Here is a 20,020-nt window from a genome sequence, read left to right as displayed (position 1 = left end):
GGGGCCATTTTAGCCCCAATAAAGGTCTGTTCTATTAAAGGCCTGCTTGTCCCTTGCCTGTTTACTGCTGCCTAATACAACACTTTCTTTATCTCCTTTTGGCACAGCCCCAAAGAAAGCAGGGAGACTTGTTGCGGCTGGGATTCTAGTTTCTATCTTCGGTCCGGTCGCATGGGGTTCAGGGGCTCCAGTGGGGAAAAGCTAGAGCACAGGGTTGAGGACAAAACTTCGCACCTTCCGTAGTCCCATGCAAAGCCACTGCGATGATGATGGGATGCTTGTGATCTACGCTGTTGAGCTGTTTCTTCCCCTTGAGGCTGAAGAACGCAGCTGTGTCATTCACATGTCCCCCCCCCCCCCTCCCTGCTCCCTGTGACAAGACCAGGTGCTGATGGACTGTGAACCTGGAGGGTGTTTCCCTGGGAAACCTAGCTGCTGACTTGGGAATGCACGCTCTGATGTTATCTGACTGATTAGCACGTTCTCACCCACTTACCTGGTCTGGACAGTCCCTGGGCCGACAGGGCGGGTCACCCACAAGCAAGGCCGGCTTCCTGAGCGTGTGGCCTGTGCCATTGCACAGGGCTCTACGCTGTCAAGGGTCCTCCAGGCACTGGGTTTAAAGTATGTCAGTATTTCTTAATCCTTTTAAGATAAGGGGACCCCTGGGGCACCTGGGTGGCTCAGTCAGTTAAGTGTCTGACTTCAGGGTTGGTGAGTTCAAGCCCCGTGTCAGTCTCTGTGCTGACAGCTCGGAGCCCAGGGCCTGCTTCAGATTCTGTCTCTGTCTCTCTGCCCCTCCCCTACTTGCCCTCTGTCTCTCTCTCAAATATAAAACATAAGAAAAAAAATTGAAAACAAAGAAAAGATACAGGACTCCCATTTTCATGCGGCGCGGGGCGCTGCAAATTGGGTAGCCGGCGTCGACCGGAAGACCAGATCTTTGAGCATTCCTGAGTGGAGAAAGTCCTTTTTTTAGGTTCCCCGGTGGAACTCCAATTCTCAAGGAAGCATCTGAGGCAGTGACAAGTACGAATGCCTGGGAAATCCTGAGATCTGTTCATTGCAGAGGGGCTGGGCTCATTGATGCGGTGGAAGGCGAAGTGTGGGCTGACCTTGATATGGTCGCCCCGCCAGAGCCAGGAAGTTCAGAAAAGAGGGTGATTGGCAGTGGCAGATGCAGCTGTGAGGTCAAGGAGGGGAGGAGAAAGAGGCTTTTGAGTACGCCCTTGAAGAGGTAATTGGAGACCTAGAGAAGCTGTAGAAGAGAGGGGCTGGCTGGAATTGAGAGAATTCCAACAGCAGAACTGGAGACAGCAAGAAAGAGGACGTGTTTGGGAGAATTTAGAGATGAGAGCTGGTAGGGCTGAAGATGTGCGCAAGGGTGGCCTGCACCTGTCGGCCGGTCACTGGGAAGGCGGGGAGGGAAGAGGGAAGGAGAACTCCACCTGGACGCCGTGGCCAAGGGGAGGGGAGAACAGGGATGGCTGTGGCAGAGGATCCCAGGATCCAATACACCGGAGTCCTGGAGTCCCTCCCCCCCCCCCGCCCCCGCCCCCCGATTGGCAAGCTCCTGAGCAGTGACAGGGAAGCAGAAGGAAGGTGTTAGGCAATGCTTCTGAAAATCTGGTCTGGGAACACCTGCAGCAGAACCACTATCTGGTGTTTGTTATTAAAGTATTTTCTGGATCCTACCTTGGACCTCCACTATCAGAATCCCTCAGGGCCCCTGATGTGGGAAGGCAGGAATCAGCATTTTATTTTATTTATTATTTTTTAATGTTTATTTATTTTTGGGGGAGAGAGAGAGAGACAGTGCGAGCAGGGGACGGGCAGAGAGAGAGAGGGAGACACAGAATTCGAAGCAGGCTCCAGGCTCTAAGCGGTCAGCACAGAGCCCGATGTGGGGCTCAAACCCATGGACTGTGAGATCGTGACCTGAGCCAAAGTCAGACACTTAACCAACTGAGCCACCCAGGTGTCAGCATTTTATACTAAAGTTCCCAGATAATCCTGATGGTCCTGAACATTTGAAAACCAGGAGGAGGGAGAATCCAGCTTTGGGGGGATACTGGAGGCTGAACGGCATGGTATGACTGGTGCAGAGGTTGGGTCAGAAAGTGAGGGATGTGGGCATGGGTGGCCCAGGCCCTCAAGTGTAGATGGCGTGACCTGACTGATTGTAACTCACATCTGTCACAAAGGGAGGTTTCTCCTGGCAGGTTCCAACCACCAGTCCCCAAAGGAGAGGCCAAGTTCCCACTGCTTCTTGACTCACTGGGAGTCACTGTCTCCTGCCATCACCAAGGAGGAGAAAGAATCTCCAGTGAAGACCGTATGCTTGTAAATTGCACTCGGGTCTATCTTGTTTTTGTTTACAGGTAGTCAGTCTAAGGAGGCTCCAAATAACGCCAGCCCTAGGATGGGGTTCTTAGGGAAGATCAGTGAGCTGGGTGTATGGAGCAAGTCCGGTACTCAGCTCTGCCCTCAAGCCAAGCACCTCCCACTGCTCCCTTCCTCCTTCTCCAGCCTTAGCCTTGTTCAAACTCTCCTTGCTTAAATATCCAGAAAACCTCCAGGCGTTGGCTTAGGCAAAGTTCCTTATTCCGGGTCCAGCCTCTCAGCCCTAGATCCATTTGATCTCCTTAGGCTACTGATTCAGCCAGCGTGAATAAGCTGACAGGATTTATGTGTGTTTCTCACGGTCATCCTCTTACTCAGTTTCCCTAACCTCCGGCTTCCTCTTCTCTCGGATTCCTTTGCAAATCCGTATTGATTAATCCCTGATTGATGTCTCACTAATCTACTGATGATTCCTCCCAGGCAGATGGGTTTGCCTCTCAGCTGTCTGATCCCCAGAGAACTTCTCAACATACCAACCATCCCACGGTTCCTGAATGTTGTCGAAAGCAGTCTTTCATATGCAGACAGGGCCCCCGGGAATGCGCATTCTCATTTAGTGGGTCTAGGGTGGGACCTGAGACTGCTTCTGGGCCCCAGTGGTGTTGATGCTGCTGGTCCATGGACCGTACCCTGAAGAGCAGGTTTTATAAATGAGTAGCTCCTAATTCCCTCCCCTGTCCTGCCCTACCTGCTCCAGTTTTTTTTTTTTTTTTTTTAAATCATCTCTTCATCTGACTTTAAACACAGGAATGGAAAAAGAATCTACCTGCAGCTAATTTAGATTTAATTTTCTTGCTTCTAGTCAAATTGATCTCTCCAAACCAGCTTCAAATTGGCATCCCACACACAAGTTTCTACCATTCTCTTTGCATTATTTGCTCAGGACCCTATTGCAAATGTCTTGTGCACAAGGCAGATTGGATGATAGAGAGAGAAGGACAGTGAGCTGTAGAAAGGGGCTGGCAGGCAGACTTCCTCCAACCACTGCATAGCATGGTGGATGGAGCTCCCAAAGGTTGGGCTCAGAGGGGCCCAGGTCCCCCTGCCCTGGGTCATTTGCAGAGTTGATCTCACACACTTCTGCCTCCATGGCTTTGGCACCTAACGCTCCAGGCCCCTCCTCCTCTGCATTAGCATTCTGAAGCGAAAAGGAACCGATTGCTAGAACTCCTAGTTTTATAGAAAAAAAATCATATTTTTTCCACTTTTATCTAGGCTCTGAAAACATTTATTGCTTATAACATTTGCATTTTAGGGGGGCCCGGGTGGCTCACTCAATTAAGCATCCAACTCTTAATTTCAGCTCACAGATCATGACCTCACAGTTGTGAGATCAAGGCCCACATGAGGCTTCGTGCTCTGTGTGGAGCCTGCTTGGGATTCTCTCTGCCCCTCCCCAGCTTGCTCTCTCTCTCTCTCTCTCTCTCTCTCTCAAAAAACAAAATACATTTTAAATAAGGATTTCTTTTATTTTTGCACTAGGTGAGTGAATTGAGTCAATCATCTCTCTAAAAATAAAGTTTGGGAATTGTAACAAAAGTTTCACAATCGTAGTATTTGAGGATGGAGAAGTGGTTATTATTCAACGTACACCTTAGGTCTTTCCCCTCAGTGAAAACCTTCTACTTATTCCTCAGGCTCCCCCCTCAAACCACTGCCTGGATGTTTCTACTTTTCACAGCCAAACTCTTAGAATGATCCCTACTTCTTCAGAGACATCTTCCTCTGCGTTTTCTCAGGAAGTGTCTGAAGTGGGCTTCTGTTTTCACAGTTCTACTGAACTTGCACTGTTACAAGGACATAGGCCATGTCTCAGTCACCGGATCTAATAGCTCCTCAGTCTGTTTACGTTCCGTCTGAACATGTGATGCTCTCAACCCATAAGATCAGGAACAAAGCAAGGATGTCTACTTCATCTTGTCTGTCCAACCTTTGTATTATATGTATATAATATATAACATGTAATACATAATAATATATTTCTGTACCTTATAATGTCTCGATATCTTAAAAAAAAAAAAAAGACAAAAGAAAAAATGGTTCTGGCTGGGGAGAGACTGCCACTTCTGGGACTGGCCAGTTCTTAGAGATAACAAAGCGCTCAGCTGAAGGCATGCATTTGTATGCAAACTAACCAATCTGGAGAGAAACCTCCTCTGTCTGGACCAAGCTCCCCAGAAGGCAATATTCCTCTGCCTTCATCATCCCAGGGCCAGGTGCGAGACAGCTGGAGACCATCCCTACAACCCAGAACCTGCTACAATTATTCAAACTAGGCGGTCCTAAACTGTTCGCCCTGCCCTGCCTTGTCTTTGCCACAGAAACCCCCATAAAGACTTTAGCCTCAGTTTTCTCCTTGCTTTTGCTTTCTGTCTCCTGACTACCTGAGGCTTCCCACATGGCCCTGCATGGTGTGCCAGGCCTCCTGTTTCTAGGACTTGTAAGTACAATAAACTTAACGTTTGTCGGAGCGTCTCCTGTGTTTTCTCTTGTGGTTGCATCTGACTGATCATCACGTAAAAGAACCAGAACACGTTGTACTGGGGCTTCTAGCCAGAGCCATAAAGCAAGAAAAAGAAATACACAGCATCTAGATAAAGAAAGGAAGAAATATGCATAGATGACATGATTACCCATAGATAATTTCTACACGAAAAGCTACCGAATTAATAAGTGAATTTAACAAGGTTACATGAAAAACTGGAAACTGAAATTCCAAAACAAAACCATTTACAATAGCACCAAAAAGATGGGATATTGAGTGATAAACCTGACCAAAGGTGTTCAAAGTACGTAAGCCGAAAACCACAAAACATTGCTAAAAATGACTAAAGAGGGCCTAAATAGTATGATCGTGGATTGGGTGTGGAGTGGAAAAATCAATATTGTTGTCATTTCTCCCCAGATTTACCTATAGATTCAAGGCAGTCCAATTGACATTACAGTTGGCTTTTATTTTTGTAGAAATTGACAAGCTGCTTGTAAAATTCATAGAGAAATGCCAAAAACTTATAATTGCCAAACCACCTCCCCAAAAAGGAATAAAGTTGGAGGACTCACACCACCTGACCTCAAAATTTATTATAAAGTTACAGGAATCAAGATGTGCTATATTGGCATGAAGACAGGCAAATAAATCAATAAAACAGAATAGAAAATCCAAAAGTAGACCTGCACATATGTGATAAGTGATGTTCAACAAAGGTGCAAGAAATGGTGCCGGAACGATTGGATATCTGTATGCAAAAAAATTAAAGTTAAAAAAAGGACCAAAAAGGACAAAACACAAAAAAACCTCTTCAGTCCGTAGCTCATCCCATATATAAAAAGTAACTAAAAAATGGATTGTGGACCTAAATCTAAAACCTAAAACTGTAGAAATGTTAGGAAAAAACATAGGGTAAAACCTCCATGACCTCAGTTTAGCCGAGATTTCTTAGTTATAACGCCGAAGGCATAATCCACGAAAGAATACATCGACAAATTGGACTTTATCAAAATTAAGAACTGTTCTCTGAGTAACACCGTGAAGGCAGATGAAAAAAGAAACCACAGACCAGGAGAAAACATTTGCAAACTGCGTATCCGATACATGACTTCTGTCGAGAATTTATAAAGAATTTCCGGATCTCAATCCAGAAGTTCACGGACAAGTACGTGAATAAACAAATGGCAGTATATCCACATAATGAAATACTACTCAGCAGTAAAGAAGAATGAACTATGGATAGAAGGACATAGAAGGATATCAACACAATGATGCTAAATGAAAAATGCCAGTCAAAAAAAAATGAATTGATAGGGACTGAAAGCAGATCATGGGTTGCCTCAGAGTGGAGGTGGAGGAGGGAGGCAGGGAGATAAAAAGGGATCACAGAGGAGGATGAGGACAGTTTGGGGGAAGACATATGTTCATCTTTTTTATTACGGTGATGGTCTCCAGGGTGTACACATTTGTCAGAACATCATCTCTTCGAATCGACCTCTGCTGCCCTCTCTCTCCCTGACCTTGAAGGGACTCCTTCGTCTATTGTTATTGCCTATCATTTCTAGCGCATCCGAACTTTGGCGAGGTTCCGCTTCATAAAAGAAAACGAGGGGTGACAGCGTTTCAGGCAAAAATCTTTCAAGCAAAGAAATATGGAAAACCCGCCTACTTGTGTGGTATTACTGGGGTTGGGGGCGGGGGGAGATAGGAAAAACTCAGAGAGCACAGTGCCGACTGATATCCCCCAAATTATCCTACCCGTGTGAACGGTACCATTCTCACCATCCAGACGCTGGATGCCATGCCGTTCACTGACCCCCTTGCATTTAATTTTCATGTTCTGTCACTTCCTCATTCAAAATGCCTTTTGTAGCCTGCGTATTTACTCCTGTTCGCATCTTTATCTCACAGGTAGCTTCTGGCTCCTATCTCCTTCCCTTCTGGTGCCATTCTCCCCTCCCCCAATTCTTTCTACAAATGAGCACGGGGGTAATTTTCTTAGAAAACCACCTGGAACATTCTAGTGCCCTGCTTAGACGCTTTTCAAGACTCCCAATTGTTAAGACAATACCTGTGAGCCAAGGTGCAGATATCTTAGCCAGGCTTTCAAGGCCCAATCCAGTCCTACCTAGACTTCAGTCTCTTTCCTCCCCTGTAATGAACCCTCTGCTCCAGCCAAGCTGGTCTCCTTCCTCTTCCAAACAGCTCTTTCCAGCTGTTTGACTGATACTTCCCTTCTTTGAGGCTTAGCCCCAGACCTTTAGCTCCCCAGAGCCTTTCCACTTCTAAGTCACCACTACCTTTTCCTTTTTGGATTTCAAGCTGTTTATTCCATTCATGCCAAACGTTTGGGCAGTTAACCCCAGCTTGTTTTATGAAAGTTTTATTTTGCTATTTAACTTTCCACATATGTATTTATGTTTCTCTCTCCATTTGGGCTATAGCTTTCCTACATATGTTGCAAAGACATTAATTCCTCCAGCTGCTCAAACCAAAAAGCTCACTGTATTCAAATAATTTGGGGAAAAGCTGCATACCATGGCCTTCTCTAGAAGATTTACATTGCATGTGAATATATTAAAAGATCTAAAAAGTCCTGTACTGATGAAACGTGGCTTAATATCTGATTAGAGTCTTTGCTTATTTTCTGATTCTTGACTATTGAGAAAATATTTCTTGTCTTGAAACAGTATTAATATTCCTTAGAATTCCTCTCAGAGGAGACTTTGGGAAGCACAGAATTAAATTCTGAATGCCTTATCCATCATTGTTACCCTACCATGACGCCTAGCTTACTGACCTAGCACTTAGTAGGTGCTTAGGATGTATTCGGGATTTGGTTGAATAATTGCTTCATGTTTTACTCATTGATCTAAACTCTTCTAAGAATTTCATTCTGTGCAATCTTGAGATTGCTGTAAAACAAAACAAAACAAAACAAAATAATCTTGCTTCCATTTCCTATTAAATTTATTGGCAGTAGACTCTGAAACTAATGGGATTTCCAAGTCCTCTATATGCTCCCACGTCTGCCTGAGAAAGATAGTCTGTGCTTGTATACAGTGGGAACATCAAAAGTTCACTGAGTTTTCTACTTCTAGTACACCAAACCAGGCTTTGCTTGTTGTCACTTAAATGTCTGCCTTATCATCTCATTTCACTCAGAGAAACGATTCAGGGAAAAGCTCAGGAGCTGTCTGGACTCCTGCAAAGGAACTTCACGGAATTTTTACACAGACAAGAGACACTTCTGGATCTCATTTTTTCACATTTGTGGGTTTGGCTGCACTTTCACCAGCATGTTGGGTAGAAAAGCTAACAATTGGAATCTGAATCTGAGATAGCAAAAGAAAAATACCTACAATTATTTCAATAGCCAAAGTGGTGGTAGAGTTATCAGCACTTTGAAGCCAAAGTTTGACCTTGGGATTCAGAAGTAATAGGAAACCTTAGAAAGGATTGACAACATTAGTGATTTTTTTTTTTTTTTAGTTAGTAGGACTTTTTAAAAAATTGCTTTTAATAGGTAATATAAATAATGTATCTTATGCATTATAGCATTCATATTATTACATTATCCAATATATAATACATTATGTATATATTTGTGTGTGTGTATATATAAAATAAAAATTGAATATATACGAATTAGTATATAACAAAAAGCTAATTCTCTCCCATTTCTGCTTCCTACCCAGCCTGCCATCCCCAGAGGCAACCCTTTTTATTTGTATATTTTTTAAAATGTTTATTTATTTATTTTGAGAGAGCAAGAGTGTGGGAGAGAGAGTGCGGCAGGGTCAGAAAAAGAGGAAGAGAGAGAAAAAACCCCAAGGAAGCTTCACACTATCAGTGCAGAGCCTGATGTGAGGCTTGATGCAGGGCTGGATCTCACAAACCATGAGATCATGACCTGAGCCAAAATCAAAAGTTGGACACTTAACCGACTGAGCCCCCCAGGTGTTCCTAGGTAACCCTTTTTAAAAAATTATTTTTAAACCTTCCAAAGACATTCTATACATATATAAGTACATATGGATGCAATCCCAAATATTACTATACAGTTTATACTTCTTAACCTTGCTTCTTTCACTTAATATTCAGGGGACATGTCCATTTCAGTAATGTAGGGCTGCTTTTTGCTAATGGCTTCAGTGTTGCATTTAGTGTCCATCATTTCCATTTTGATGGATGTTTCGTTTATTTCAATATTTTTGCTGTTATAAGTGATGCTATAATGAATATTCATATATATGTATATATATTGGGAGTCAAAAATATTTGGGGGTCAAAAGGTATACACAAATTTTTAAGTTTTGGGTTTTTTTATTAAAAAAAATTTTTTTAACGTTTTATTTATTTTTGAGACAGAGAGAGACAGAGCATGAACAGGGCAGGGGCAGAGAGAGAGGGAGACACAGAATCGGAAGCAGGCTCCAGGCTCTGAGCCATTAGCCCAGAGCCTGACGTGGGGCTCGAACTCACGGACCGCGAGATCGTGACCTAAGCTGAAGTCAGACGCTTAACCGACTGAGCCACCCAGGCGCCCCTTAAGTTTTGTTTTTATGTTGAGAGTGGGGGAGGGACAGAGAGGGAGAGCGAGAATCCCAAGCGGGTTACCTGCTGTCAGCACAGAGCCCAGTGTGAGGCTCAGTCTCACGAACCATGAGATCATGACCTGAGCAGAGATCAAGAGTCAGAGGCTTACCTGACTGAGCCACCCAGGCACCCCTGCATATTTTTAAATTTTAATGGATCCTGCTAATTTGCTTTCCCTCACAGCCATGCGGAATGTGGAAGGTGAACTCCACCATCAATGTATGATAGTGTCATTTTCCAACACCCTCATCTATACAACTTGTGACCCAACTTTAGTTCTTTAGCTTTTTCCAATATTGTAGGTAAAGGACATTGTCATAATTTGGATTTCTTACACGGTAAGTGAAATAAAGCAAAGCATTTTTACAGATGAAAAACCTACAATACTTCCTTTTCTGTGAATTGTGCACATTTTTTATCCATGTTCTGTTGGGGTACTGTCATATTATTGATTCACAGGAATTCTTTATATACTGTCTGTGATATATATTGAAATAATTGAATTTCACTGCCAGTACTAAACTCCTACAAGAGACGTTAGACAATCATGTCTTCCAAAGTGTCATTCTCTTAAATTCTGGCTTTTTAAAGATGTGTTAGAGGGACTCCTGGGTGGCTCAGTTGGTTGAGTGGCCGACTCCTGATTTCAGCTCAAGTCATGATCTCAAGGTCATGAGATCGAGCCCCACATCAGGCTCTGCACTGGCAGCAGGGATCCTGCTTGGTATTCTCTCTCTCTCTCTCTCTCTCTCTCTCTCTCTCTCTCTCTGTGTGTGTGTGTGTGTGTGTGTGTGTGTGTGTGTGTGTCTGTCCCTCCCCAGCTCATGTGCACATGCTCTCTCTCAAAATAAATAAATAAACATTTAAAACAAAATAAAATAAATGTTTAAAAAAATAAAGATGTGTTAGAAACTACTTCAGAGATGATTGATTTCTTTCCTTCTACCTCAGCATCATAAAACCCTTCCTACCAAAACAAGACCACACTTACATATCAGCACATTCAGTATCAGCTTTCCCAAATTAGCCAGTAGATTTAATAGATTTTTTTTTTTTTTGGAAATGATACATGCTCATGACTTGTCTATGTTCCAGCAGAAGTAGGCCGCATATACGACATGGCTAGCAGACTTTCTTTTCTCCTGTTCCCTCTAGATCAGAGGTTACAAAGTGGCCATCCAAGGGCCACATGCAGCCGTGATGTGTTTTACTTGGCCAGCATGGCGTTTAGAAAAAAAATTGGAATTAGTTGCCGCATTAAAGACAGTGGGTAATTTTACAGGAATATCTCGACTTCTGGCCTCTGCTGACAAATCACAAGATCTGGCAAACCCGGCATTTCCACATGACAACAATTGGCTGGAACTTGTGGGTGTCTGCCCTTTCCATGGACCATGCGCCTCTGTGTTCTTCAAACAAGCCTGCCTCATTTTTGTCACCTGCCAAGTTCCCAGAGGTGTTTACCTTTGTAACACCTGACCGTCTGTCCCCAGAGTTCGCCTCTCTCCCCACCCCCCTCTCGTCAGTCAGAAAAAGAAAAAAAAATCCCCCCAGTGTCTTGTCTCACTCAGACTCAGGTCTGTTCCTTTTCTCCACCCCAGCCTTCCTTCCTCCTCTCCTTTGAAGCGTGGTTTCCCTCCATCCATGGAGTGTTTACTTGCTCTTTGGCTCGAGTCCTCACGTTTTCCCTTTCGGCCTTTCCCTTAGCTGGGCTCTTCCCCAGGATGTCTTCCAAAAGAATTTGGAAAGATAAAAAAAAAAAAAAAAAAAGACAAAAAAACTGCTCGACCAGGGCATGAATTTTAAAACACGTGTAAACAGACATTAGCAAGGTTTTGAGAAGGATGGATACGAGCGTGTTTCTGAGGCTTCCTTTGGGAATGAAAATGTTTTCGAGGGTGGAGCATAGTGACCCGGGAGTGGTTCGCTCCTCGCCACCCCTACCTGCATCTCATAGTTCAAATTCTCGTCAGCTTCCACCTGAACTGTTGCCTCAGCGTTGCCACGAGTCTCCCTGCTGCCAGACTCTTACTCCGCTGTTCTGCTCTCCAGGCATCATTTTCTAAAGTGTGAATGAATCTATTTTATCACCCCCTACCCCCTCTTCAGAATCTTCAGTCAGTCCCTGTGGCCTAAACATGTCTTTGTCAACAAGGCTCTCCTGAGGTCCTTTATAATTGGCCTTAAGGACCTCGTTTCCAACCATTTCCCTTGTAACCTAGATAAGCGGACCCTGTGCTAGGCCCTGAGCACACGTCTGGAATGCTCTGTCCCCAGGCTGAAGCAAATGGGGCTTCCTTTCATTGAAACACTGTATTCTGATATTTTATGTCAAATACTCCCATTCATCCCTCCAACTCCAAGGCAATATCACTTCTGATGAGATCTTCCGTTTTCTCCTAGTTGGTCTCTGCTCTTTTGTATTTCTAGAATACTGTGTGGACAGGACAGCTCGGAGAAGGCTTCCCTGGCTTCCCCAACCTTGGAAGCAGATTAGGTGTCTCCTATGTGTTCTCACAGCACTTATCCTACTGAGATCTCAGTCACTTCTGCTGTCCTGGCCGCACCCCCACTCTCAGCTCCTCTAGAACAAGAACTCTTTTTCTTCTTTTTACCAGTGACAGACACATAGGCTCTGGCACAGACTAGATGCTCATTCAATGTCTGATGAAGAGAAAAATTAATGATAAAGGGAAAATAATGTGAGGTATATAATTCACATGACTATATGAATGCTTAACCCTCAGTTGTATTTGAAGAGATTTTTTTTTAAGTTTATTTATTTTGAGGGGGTTGCTGAGAGAAAGGGAGAGAGAGAATCTCAAGCAGGATCTGCATCCTCAGCACAGAGCCCAATGTGGGGCTTGAACCCATGATCCATGAGATTGTGACCCATGTCGAAATCAAGAGTCAAATGCTTAATCGACTGAGCCACCTAGGTGCCCCTGAAGAGATGCTTTTAAAACTAATCCTTGTAACAGCATAATCAGGAAAACAGAAACCATGCTAAGTATTACAAACAGAGGAGATTTAATACAGGGAATTATTTCACAGATGTTAGAAGGAAGTCTGGAAGCAAAGTCTAGAAGGAAGTCAGGCCAAAAGCAAAACGGGAAGTTGAGACAACCTAGTTATTAATAACTGTGAGAAAAAGCTACTGACCCCAGGACTGAAGTAAACTAGCCACCATCCTTGGGACACGTGTACTAATTGATGAGGAAGCAGCAGCAAATAGTATGGACACAATCTGCCTTACTGTGTTTTCAGCCTGTCCCGGAGGAGAGACACGGAGGGGATATTAGCAATAATGTATTTTGATAAAGTGTATAGAACTCTAGAACTACAGAGCTGGAGGATTTAATTTAGTCTAGGGGTAGTTGTTCCCAAAGTGTGGTCTGCAGAATCAGGATTACCTGGGGGCTTATTTAAATTGCCCTCATCCCAGGGCGCCAGGGCGACTCAGTCGGTTGAACGTCCTACTTCTCTGACTTTGGCTCAGATCATGATCTCAAGGTTCATGGTTCGAGCCCTGCCTCAGGCTTTGTGCTGACAGCTCGGAGCCTGGAGCCGGCTTCAGATTCTGTGTCTCCCTCTCTCTCTGCCCCTCCCCTGCTCCCACTCTTTCTCTCTCTCACTCTCAAAAATAAATACATATTAAAAAAAAAATTAAATTGCTCCCATCCCAGACCTACTGAATTAGAATTTGGTGGAAGGGAACAGAGAATAGAAGGAATCTATATTTTTAAAAAGCAGTCCAGGTGGGGGTGCCTGGATGGCTCAGTTGGTTAAGCATTTAACTTTGGTTCAGGTCATGATCTCACGGTTTGTGAGTTCAAGCCCCACATCGGGATCTCTGGTGTCAGCACAGAGCCTGCTTCAGATCCTCTGTCCTCCTCTCTTCTCTGCCCCTCCCACACACATTCTCTCTTTTATTCTCAAAAATAAATAAACATTAAAAAAAAGCTCTCTAGGTGATTCTTATGCATACCAAAGTCTGAGAAGCCCAGCTAAGGATGTCTGCATGACCGAGATAAGGAAATATCATTCATTCTGAGATTGGAAGGGTGAGCCTACTCAGGTCAGATACTGGAGGGGTGGGATATGATTATTCAAGGCCAAAAGAACAGTACGTGTTAAGATCTAGAAGTCCAAGAAAGCCAGATCTATGGCAGAAACCAGCAGATAAGGGAAACAGAGTGGTTAGAGATGAAGCATCATAGAAGGAACAAAGAGAAATCCGAAGGTGGTAGAACAGGACCCTGTGAATTCTGATGAAAAATAGGTTGGGGTAGAAATAATAAGATTAACTTTGAGTAACTAATCTTACACCAATCTTACAGAAACCTGGGGTACAAGTAACTTCATAATTTAGCAGACTAAAATCAGTGAAGCCACTCTAAAGAAAATGAGGACCCAAGTTAAGTCCTGCTGAAATTTGTTATCTGTGTAATGAGAAAAACTGCCCACCAAACTCACTCCATTGCCTACCCCCCCCCTCCCCAGATAGGTTGAGCCTAAATAATTCTATCCAGTAGTCTGGAGTTCTTCCTGGCCTTTTAAGGGGTATCTGTTAAGGAGTGGCCTTGTCCCTTTCTCCATGCTGTTTGGCTCCTGGTGGGAAATCTGTTGTGCACACTAACGGGGCTCCATTGTCTTGCTGGTGAGAAAACAGGTCTCTCTCAGTGAGGATTCAGATCACATTATCCCTGAGATTGTGTATGTGCCTGATTTTAACAGGGCCATGCTTAAAAGGCTGGTGTGCCTGTAGCTCATACTGGGAAATAGAATTGTGACCAGAGAGATCCACAACTACCCATGATGATGATGGTGGGATTTTTCTTTGCCTCCCCTCCCCTCCCCTCCCCTCCCCTCCCCTCCCCTCCCCTCCCCTCCCCTCTCCTCTCCCCTCCTCTCCTCTCCCTTCCCTTCCCCTTAATTTTCTTTGCCTTTTTCTTTTTTCTCAAAGATCGGGATGGCCATAGACATTTCGGAACATGTAGCAGTGCTTCTTTAGACTGAACAAGAGACGCGGAATCTTACGCGGGAAGGAAAGAAGAATGGCCTCCTGCCGTAGGTAATGGTGGGGTTTTTCACAGGGGAGAAGGGTAAAGATTCAGACAAGAGCTAAGGAAGAAAGTGCTTGGGAGGGTCTAAAACCCCAGGTGAGCTAAGGCAGCAGCAGGGGAGAAGCAGGCAGAGGACCTCATCCCAGAGAGAGGACTAAGTCTTCAGGTACCTCCCTGGGAAAGTCAAGAAACTTCCAGCTGGTGAGACCTTTAACCTTCCTGGATGCCGGGCTCCATGCCAGAAGGGCATCAGAGTGAGGGAGAGGATCCTTACATGTAATCCCTTCTGAGACTGACTCACTGTTCAGGACACTGACGTGTTTGTGTCTGCAAAGAGTGGTGTGGAGACTGAAGAGGCAGGAAATGGAGCGCTGTCCACCCACATCCGCACTGGATGCAGAGGAGAAGGTGCCTATATCTTTACGTCTCTTTATCCTGTGGATTCTGACTGGGAGTCCTGAGGAAGCCGGACGTTTGGGCACTCGGTGCCAGGCAGAGCTTGTAGAGGGAGCACTGCAGAGTGGGGCAGACGCAAGGAAAGGTCACCGAATTTTTTCCTTACCCCACGGTTTGGACGAGCTGCCTTCTGAAAGTCAGTAGAGGAGGCTGGACATCCGGGTAACAGCTGACTGCCTTGTCTCTAAGAGGAGGATTCGTGGCATCCTGGGCCGACACAGACATTCGTCTGAAAGGGCAGAACACACGATCCCAGAGATGTGAAGCTTGTGCAAGGACCTCACGCCTCATCCTCGGTGGTCATTGGCTAGCTGCTTGTGCAGCATCCTTAACTGAGCTCTCAATATGCCCAGAGCAGGATGGCGTCCTGAGACTTTGTAAAGATACATAATAAGAGGACATTAGCTACTCTGGGAAATCTGCCCACAGGCCTAGTGGTTTGTGGCTGTTTTGTTTTTAATCAGTGACATTCCCTGGGGCAGTCCCCTTGCGGGAGTCTAGAATCTGCTCTTTTACAGCTCTCCCCTGGCCCCCCACCAGGGGCAGATCCTTTATCACTTTACCCCTAGGTAGGATTGCCAGATCAGATTCAGAACACTCAATTAACTTTGAATTTCAGATAAACACTGAATAATTTTTTAGTACGCGTGTGTCCCAAATATTGCACAAAGAATCCTAATTTAACAGGGCATCCTGTATTTTTATTTGCAAAAGTCTACCCCCTGGGGGAGGCCCTAAGGGAGCGACACCTGATTTCCAAGCCTGTGAGCCATTGGTTTTGGTCCTTTCTCCTACTTTGAGATTGCTCCCCGATCACTGGTTTTATTACATATGAAAGCTTTCCGCGTGGTCTTTAAGGAGATGGGAGAGAATGAAGTGAATGTTTCTCAACTCTACAGACACATTTTTGTTTGTTTGTCTGCACCTAACCCGGCAGCCCAGTAAGGAAACTGAGAAGAGAAATGCACTGTTATTAGTTCTCCAATGAAACCTCCCACGTCTTCGGTGTATTGGGCTGTAAACTGAAGATACCAAGAACAGCGCAGAGATACCACGGCAATGTGATCTGAAACTGTCAGAGAGGTTTGTTTTACAACCACCTCTCACGCCACAGAGTCCTTTGTTGGTTAGTTGTGAGCGGGTTTTTTATAGCACTGATACTGTACTTTCATTTTGAGAAAGCAACTTGCCCCAAGCCAGAGTGAGAATTAGATAAATTACTCTCCTCACATCAGATTATTAATGATTAAAACTCTGTGCCTGGAGATTTTTGAAACTTCGATGAGGGCAAACTGAAAAAAAAAAAAAAAACAACCAACAAAAAACAGTCACTTGAGTGCTGCAGGCGATTTTCCACCTCGTAGAAAGTGGAGATTCAATAATTCTTTAGGGTAGAATCTTCCTTTATTAGAACCACCAGCTGGTGGTTAATAAATCACCTTTATTTACACAAATGTAAAGCAAGTATCTACCATTCGCTTCTTGTTGAAAAGTGTAACGTCATCCTTAACCTGAATGTTGTTTAGACTAGAAGTTCATTGTTCTGTTTGGGAATATGAATTGTTATGTGTGCCTGCTGTGTTAGACCTGCTTCTCTGTAGATTTGTTTTGGTTCTACAGATTGCTTGTAGAAGCCTAGGATCTGGGTACAGAAAACAAAGGAAAAACATGAGATCCAAATCTCATGCTAGAGGAATTGGGTGGGGTTTGGCACAACCCCGCCCATATTGGGCCATACCTGTCGCATACACACTGTTAAGACTAAATTGAGGTCGGACTCCTATATGAAATTGTTAGCTTGAGGCATATAGGGCAAGGCCACCCTCTAGTGGTAGGGGTTGGGATTGCTCCTTGAGGAAGGAGAAATTCCCGCTGTCAATCATCCCAGGAAAAACCAATTATATCAAGATTAGATTAAATCCCAAATAAGGGTAGGTTAAACTCCTAAGTATTTGTTTCCCTTTCTTAAGGAAAGTCTAGAAGTTGCCAGTCAGAGCTGTTAGGGTAGTTCCTTGGTCTCCAAGGACTCAGGCTTCCGTCTATTTTTCTGCTTAATTTACCTTAATGAACAGCTTCTGTTCTTAGGGTCCCAGGAGGGCTGCTGAAGCTCCAGCCATCATATTCGCATCAGAGCCTAGAAAGAAGAAAAAAGGGAAGAGGAAGAAAATAGTGTGTGTGAGTGTATGTGTTTTAGGATAAGACCTCCCAGTGGATTCTCTTTTAAATAGCCTTTCTGAAGTCCCCTCCACCTTCCCCCCCACAAACAGTTCCAAAGCTGGTTCTTACATGGGCACTTTGTCACCCTAAATATATGGAAGTGCTATTACTACGCAGGCAGGAGGATGGATATTGGGGGGCGTCAGTAGTGTCTACCTGCCTGGGAAGGACGCCTGAACCTGGAGGGGCAGAGACGTACTTTCTCAGTCAGAGCTATTTGGCAGTTTTGCCTGAAGTTTCTAGCAGCAGGTGTGAGCAGGACTCTGCCACATGGAGCCAAGGCCAGGTACCAGGAATAAGGAGACTAGGTCTGGGAGGCGGGCTTCCGGGAGCTGCCTCTGCCAATAGCAGAGATTTCTCTCGAAGCTGGGCTTTACTTCCGCTATCCCCAAACCTTCCGGGAAGTTTTGTTACACCTCTGTGGGGCTGTGAGCAATTCAGGGGTGGAGTGGGGAGGTGTTCATGCCTGGAACTGAGCGGTAGTAGGAGGGCCTTTTCTCCTTTCCCGAAGCTGCAAAGCTTGGTTGCCCAGAGCTGCCGGAGCCCATGAGATCCTCTCCTGGGGTGTCTGCCTGAGATAGTAGTTTATGGCGTGGCGGCCGGAGTGGGGGCCTGGGTGGACAGACAAGAGCAGGTCGGACATATTCCTAAACACACTTTAGGACTGCCACCGTGGTTCGCCCTGGACTGAGGGTTTCCTGGGCTGTAAGAAAGTTCTGGGGAAACAGGGATGAGTTAATTATCTAATAATACAGGTAAGAAAGCATCTTTTAGGGAATCTTAGCATTTGCCCGGAGGGGTGCCTGGGTGGCTCAGCTGGTTAAGTGCCGGCTTCGGCTCGGGTCACCGTCTTGCAGTTCGTGAGTTCGAGCCCCGTGTGGGGCTCTGTGCTGACAGCTCAGAGCCTGGAGCCTGCTTCAGAGTCTCTGTGTGTGTGTGTGTGTGTTTCTCTCTGCCCCCTCTTCTCAAAAATAAAATAACCATTAAAAAAAAATTTAAGAATTTGCCTGGGAACGCTTGTAAGCCTAGGGCTGAGTCCCTGCATTGTGCGACTCTGCGCCTCGCTGGGGTCTTTTCTTTTATTAATATAGTTTATTTCTTAGAGCAGTTTTAGGTACACGGCAAAATTGAGAGGAAGACACAGAGATTTCCCATATACCCTCTGACGCCACACAGGCATACCCTCCCCCATTAACATTCCTAACCAGATAGAACCTTTGTTATAATTGATGACTCCCCATTGACACATCAGGATCAGCCAAAGCCCATAGTTTACATTAGGGTTCCCTCTTGGTGTTGTACGTTCTGTGGGTTTGGGCCAACGTATAACGACATGAGTCCATCATTGTAGTATCAGCTGGAGTAGTTTCACTGCCCTAAAAAATCCTATTTGTCCCTCCTTCTCCCAGCCCTTGGCAACCGCTGATCTTTTTGCTCTCTCTATAGTTTTGCCTTTTCCAGAATGTCATATAGTTGGAATCATATAGTATGTAGTCTTTTCAGACTGGCTTCTTTCACTTAGTTTCCTCCATGTCTTTTCCTGGTTTGAGAGCTCATTTCTTTTTAGCACTAAATAATATTCCACTCTCCGTACCACTGGGATCTTATTTTTACTGGTATCAACCATGGGAAATCAGTTTTAATGATTCCCAAAGATTATGATTCCATAAACCCTACCCCTCAGAATAAAATTGTGTCTGCATTAAAGCCCAGAAGAGCAACAGTTAAGCAGGTCAAACCAGCTTGGCAATAAATAAATGAAAGAATCGATGGCAAAGTCCAAATCCCACAGCATCGCATATAGACCTCCCAGAGTCTGGCCGGTGCTTTCTCTCAATCTCGTCTCCTGCCTGCCATGCCCCTCATCACACCCTGCCAGGTCACCTCTCTAGCTCTGTCATGTCCCAGATGCAGCTTGCGGTTTCCATTGCCTCTGCCTGAAACCCCCCCTACCTTTCCCCTCCCCCGCCTCGTTTCATGTGCCTGGTGAACCCCCGCTCTTCAATCAAGTTGCAGCCTAAGAATCAGCTGTCTGTTTGCTGCCTTCCATGGCCCTCCACAGGCAGAGATGAGTCCTCCCTCCCTCTGGCCACCAGTGCGCCCTGACAAGTCCTTCCTGCCCTGGATCCCAAAGGCAGTCGGGTACAGCCTGCCTCTCCCACTGACCAATGAGCCCCCCAAGACTAGAACGCCCTTACCATACAGTAAACCTCCAAACACATGATACACATAGTAGGTGCTCAGTTAATGTTGCTTGCAAAAGTCCCTCAGTGTGCGTGCATGTATTGATTTATATTTATATTTACTTGACTTTTCTATTTAGGGCATCAGAATATTGACTATAATTCTCAGGTGGAGACACTCTGCTCAGATTTATTTGTCAAAATACCTAAATGGTTTATTTAACTTGGGACCATGTAAATACATACACACACACAAGGGTTCATTGGAAATATTGCCCCTGAGAATAACTAAAATTTACAAACAGAACAAAAGCGTTTATTAGCAATATTATTTTTGAGAACAGCAAAACCTACAATGTGGGACCAACAACGTTATGCTTCCCTAACAGTTGACTTAAGCAGACATAAAACAAGCACTATGTACTTTATAGTATATTCAGGTACAAACTTGTGGTTCCTTCTCCCTCTGGAATTAGAAAAGTTTTTAAAGAGTATGGCAAATGCGTTAGCTAAGACAGGGTAAGATAGAGTTTGTTAAGAAAACAAATGCATCGGGGTGCCTGGGTGGCTCAGCTGAGCATCTGACTCTTGATTTTGGCTCAGGTCAT

At 44.8% G+C, this 20,020-nt stretch overlaps 1 long non-coding RNA gene across 1 annotated transcript in view; it reads right to left on the bottom strand.

The window, feature by feature from the left end:
• LOC128312612 (uncharacterized) overlaps window positions 1-17,155 on the bottom strand; it is a 115,864-nt gene extending 98,709 nt beyond the window's left edge. The window contains exons 1-2 of the long non-coding RNA XR_008292104.1: window positions 17,073-17,155; window positions 15,119-15,241 (exon numbers count right to left, since the gene is read on the bottom strand). This is a non-coding gene — a long non-coding RNA (uncharacterized LOC128312612). The remainder of the gene's footprint in view (window positions 1-15,118; window positions 15,242-17,072) is intronic.
• Between the last annotated feature and the right edge of the window lie 2,865 nt (window positions 17,156-20,020).

The sequence above is a fragment of the Acinonyx jubatus genome, chromosome D2 (assembly GCF_027475565.1).
Source record: "Acinonyx jubatus isolate Ajub_Pintada_27869175 chromosome D2, VMU_Ajub_asm_v1.0, whole genome shotgun sequence".
NCBI classification, from domain to species: domain Eukaryota; kingdom Metazoa; phylum Chordata; class Mammalia; order Carnivora; family Felidae; genus Acinonyx; species Acinonyx jubatus.
Note: the sequence above shows the minus strand (reverse complement) of the source record. Positions and strands in the feature narration are given on the sequence as shown.